The sequence below is a fragment of the Protomyctophum bolini genome, assembly GCF_963924005.1.
Source record: "Protomyctophum bolini genome assembly, chromosome: 15".
NCBI lineage: Eukaryota > Metazoa > Chordata > Actinopteri > Myctophiformes > Myctophidae > Protomyctophum > Protomyctophum bolini.
This window is the reverse complement of record NC_137876.1, coordinates 17,470,031-17,475,229: the sequence shown is the minus strand read 5'-3', so window position 1 is coordinate 17,475,229 and position 5,199 is coordinate 17,470,031. Positions and strand designations below refer to the sequence as shown.

Below are 5,199 nucleotides of genomic sequence, written 5' to 3'. Positions count from 1 at the left end.
TAGCAAAACAAAATCAACGCAACACAAACAGTATACACAGGTTCATTAGGTCAAACATTGAAAGCCAGGGAGAAGAGATGGGTTTTGAGTAAAGACTTAAACCAAACTGGGGGTCGATGAGATGAAAGGTGTGTGGGGCCTGTATAGCCTATAGCGGTCCAGGCACAGGCCACATATAGGCTCTGGCCTGACAGCGCGTGGAGCGTTCGAGTCCCGTTTGCTGCGTGTCTCAACCCCTCCTCCCTCTCTCCTGTCATCTTCACTTCAACTATCAATAACCCATTCTGACCTGAGATCAGATTCTAAAAATGTCTTCTATATCCAGACCGTTTTCCATTCTGACCTGAGATCAAATTAAAAAAAATGTCTTCTACATCCTGACAGTTTTCTGAAAAAGCCATAGGTTTCTATGTCAGTCGTTCTTTGATTTTTCTAAAATAGCAGACCTACAAGCTTGTAGCAGTGGCGCGCTATGAGCTTGTAGATCTGCTATTTTTCAATAGCTAAAGCATGACATGATGCTCACACCAAAAGGGGTTCCCGCCCCAAAATGGGATAAATCATCAACAAAAATGATATTACAAGTTTGAGAACCACTGTCTCAGAGCATGCATATACACCACAGACACAGAACGCAGCAACAAAAGCATGCAGGATAAAAAAAAATGACATCCTATATAAAAAAACAAATCTTGCGGGGGTAAAAGGGACAAAGATGCTGTAGCCACCCGGTGGAAACTCCCTGCTGATAGCACAGCTTCTCCACTGCCTTCCAGTCAATTATGTGGCCATATACTGGTCAAAGAGCTGTTTATATCACCACTGCTTTGGTCAATTTGTTATATACCCTCCCTCCCTTCAGATTCTTTGTGCGTGTGCCGTGTGTGTGTGTGTGTGTGTGTGCGTGTGCGTGTGCATGTGCGTGCGTGTGCGTGTGCGTGCCAGCCATCCCACCAGAGCCGAAGAGTTATGATGATCGTCATGGGGGCTCCCCGCAGCCCCGCCTCCCCGACTGATGTCCGACTAGCTCCCAGGCTATCTAGATTCCGTCTATCGCGATTCGCTGTAATGGCAGCTCTGCCAACAGAAAGAAAAGTACTTTATTATTTGTTTATTGAACCCTGCGCTCGTCTGTTTTTTGAGACCTTTATTTAGTTTATGTCTGGAGCCTGTTCTTGTTTTGTTTGCCCCGTTTATTTTGAAACCATTACACTCACACGACACAAACTCCTACCATAATATCAACCTGTTGCAGTGTGACAGTGTGACCCCACCCTGTCACTGTTTGCTGCTAGTGTACATGCCTTTCAGTAAGCGCGCACTGTTAGGACATGCAAAGACTACTAAGAAGCAGCAAACTGAACACACACACACACACACACACACACACACACACACACACACACACACACACACACACACACACACACACACACACACACACACACACACACACACACTGCTCTCTAGATTCCTGTCTCTTTAAGCAGCTGAACTCTATATTGGGCCAAACCAACTCCCCTTCCAGGGAGGGGGAGGATTGCCTGTCACAGAAGGACATCAAAGGATTAAAGGACTTTTGGGAAACCTAAAAAGACTTTAAAATAGAGCTACAAGCTCAACTTAAATGTGAATATGAATATAATGTATATGAATGTGTTTTGTGCCAAGCCAGGCAGAGTTGACATGTTGTGGATCATGTTGACCCCTATTCAGTTGGTCCAGTCTAGTGGGAGGGGCCATGGGGGGTATAAAGCTCAGAGACTGAATATCCAAGTCAGTCTGTCTGCACACTCTGCTGCTGTTGGTCGGGGAAGGAGCTGTCTCTGAGGAGGTGATGTTATTTTGTTATTATTTAATACCATGGTTTACAATAGATCTATTACTGTGATGTTTATTATGATATATATATATATATATATATAATGTTTTATATATATATATATAGATTATAATTATTTAATGTACATTTGAAAAGGCTGGATTTATAAATACTTATATCATATGATAATGATTTATTTGGAAATGAGTTTGATTTATGTGGTTATATATGATATGCAGTACTTTGTTTTGAATATATCTTTTTTTATTTCTATTTTGCAGACGTTTGGTCTCCTTTGTTGCAGTGGTGGAAAAAGTACAAAAATATTTTACTTAAGTAGAAGTACTGATTCTCTACTTGAAAATTACTTAAGTAAAAGTACAAAGTGCCCATTAAGAAAGTTACTTAAGTAAAAGTATAAAAGTACCTCAAATAAAATGTACAAAAATTGCTCTTTTGCAATGTGAAATGCCACCGAATTATTTGTCCTTCTCTATATGGGCTTTTGCATGCTTTTATTGTGAAGGCAAAAGTTTCTGAACGTTCTCAGAGCCTGCATCTCCGCATGCTGGGGTTGGCTGATCTACAAGCTCACAACGTGTCCGGACGCGACGAGTTGTGAGCTTGTATATCAGCTATTTTCAGCACGGAACACTTTGTACGGCGAAGAATAAATTAGGCATCACTGCGCTTCATTCACTGTGGAAGAGAGATGTCTTTTGTTGGCCGTTCGTGGCGATATTATGGACACGTACCTCCTCGAAGCGATAATAACCAACTAAGCTATTGGAAGCTATTTTTCGTGGCACATTATGTGTGTACAACAAGTTCCCTCAGTGTTTGTGTTAGGAGTTGGGACAGTGTCTGCTGTCTGTCAGCGTGCATGATCATGCAGTAGCTAGATGCGCGCTCCAGTGACGGCTGAGAAAGATTAGTTAATTTGTGTCGGATAGGGACTTATTGGTTGGTTTTCCGCTAAATATTAAGGCATGGGCGTAAGGCATAAGGCAAGGACAAAAATAAAAAATCCTTCTGCTAAGACTGTGTCTCGGTCATCCATGTTGAATGCGTGTGACAAAACACAGTGTGTGCGTCTTGCCGTCTTCAAAGCAGGCCAGGCAGCAGAACACAACTCCGCCCCCCTATTATCTGAGAGTGGAGCAGCCCTCTTCAATTCTCAACTGCGCATTCCTCCAGTAAGACAAATATAAGATTTTATTATTTAATTTGTAGCGAGTAACGAGGTGTCCGATTTTAAATATAGCGCATTAAAAGTACGATTTTTTTTCCTTGTAAATGTAACGAAGTAAAAGTAAAAATACAGCAAAAGAAAAGTAGTCAAAAGTACAAATTCTCCAAACTTGTACTTAAGTACAGTAACGAAGTAATTGTACTTCGTTATTTTCCACCACTGCTTTGTTGTTATCACTTGTCTGTCACTTGGGGTTAATAAATCTTGCTTAAACTCTGCCCAACTGCGTAGCCGTGCCATCCGTTTGTTCATACTACCCTAGCCTCAGAGAGGGGTGTGACATGCAGTCATCATCAATCACCATCGACAAACGGCTACAAGTGAGTAAACTACAAGACGCCCAAGTCCCAAAGTGTGAGCAAGTTGTTAAACCGTATATCTCTGGTGATAAAAGAAAGAAAGGCATATTGGCCCTACATTCAAGTTGAAATCTTTACTCTGATACGGACACAAGTATTGAAATTGGATCGATTGGAAGGATCTAACCATAATGGATGTGTCACGCTATTGAAGCTAATGAAATGAGCGATACCATACGGATTAATGAACGCGCAGAGCGCGACATTTAATGTGGATTGGAATGAATTGATGTCGCTATTAAGCAAGCTTTGTGCAACGCTAAGTTTGGATCTGGAAAATAAGCGCTGCTGTTGTATTTTAAATACGGACGTCATGTCACGTTTTACTGATGTCTGTAAATGAAGCGGATGAATTACTCCAGTATGAAAGAGGCCTGTCCGTGTGTTTGCTAATACAAAAACAGCTTAATTGATATAAGCATCAAAGCAATATTTTAAGTACTTTTTATTAGCAAGTGCATTCCATAGGGCTGGACCACACATGGACCTGCGACGGGAACAGTTCCTATGTAGTAAAAGATTATATGAAAGAAATAAAATATTTAACTGGTTTATATTTTAGTTATAGATGGCAAGTATAATGTTAAGGAATATTTGTCTTATTAGCCAGAGATCCTTTTAAAATGTTTCTATTACTGTGAGTGATATGGTCAGCTTCTGATGTCTTTCTTTCTTTCTAGATGTAGATGGAGATGACCGTAGATGCTGCTGGAACACTGAACCTGGTCTCCTGTGTGAACCACCCCATCATGGCTGCTATGTCCATGTGGACATTATGAGTGTTTGTATAGAGAGAAGCATGGCTGAAGAGCTTTGCATATCAGTCGTTTCTTGCTGCTGCCAAAGTCAAATTGTGATATCTGTAGTGTTTAGTTCATGGCCGCTTATGAGATGTAGATATAAGTACACCTGACTGGTGGAAATAGCCTTGTGATACATACTGGGTGTGCTCTTTGGTTGTTAACAAAAGTAAACAAAATGCCACAAAATCACACAAATCAAGGGATGTCCGACAGTCCGTGTTGGATATTGTCCAACTCCTAATTGCCGATATCAACAGATACATATATATATATATATATATATATTATATGCAGGCTTTTTCCAGTGGTGGAAACATAACTCAAACTTTTTACTTAAAAAAAGTAGGCAATACTGCAATATAGAAATACTCCGTTACAATTCAACATGTACTCGAGTAAAGGTACAAAGGTTTTGGTAGAAAATGTACTTAAAATACCAAAAGTAATTATTAATAATTACTCATTATGCAAAATGTCTCATCTAAAATTATCTAATCTCTCATCTCAAGATTTAAAATGTATAAAAATAATTTGATAATGGCAGATCTACAAGCTCTCATGTGTCTTATTGTATTGTGAGCTTGTAGATGTTTTTAATGTAAAATAATAAATAAAGTAAAATTAAGTTATTCATTTTTAATGCCTTTATCGGCCGATAATATCAGACATCCCTAACAAAAAGATATATCAAACGTGTCAATACATTTCAAAGAATGCCACAAGTGGCACTAAAACTTCACCAATAAATAAAGAAACATCCACATGTTCCATAAATTAAATGCCACAAAGGTTTGCCGAAAAAGTTTCTTAAACATCTTCTGCCGTATGTCCATAGAACTTCAGCTCTGTTGCAGCAAGCCAGTACAATGTGTCATTGTCTAGGTCACCTAAGCCACGATCACCATTCGGTGGCCGGTATTTGGGGCAAATGGTCATTACGTGTTCCACAGTCTGTAGTGGATC

At 39.8% G+C, this 5,199-nt stretch overlaps 1 long non-coding RNA gene across 1 annotated transcript; it reads left to right on the top strand.

The window, feature by feature from the left end:
* Positions 1-1,791: 1,791 nt before the first annotated feature.
* On the top strand, positions 1,792-4,743 carry LOC308328960. The gene is made up of 3 exons (XR_013965343.1): positions 1,792-1,834; positions 3,306-3,394; positions 4,114-4,743. It is a non-coding gene; the product is annotated as an uncharacterized lncRNA (long non-coding RNA).
* Positions 4,744-5,199: the final 456 nt, after the last annotated feature.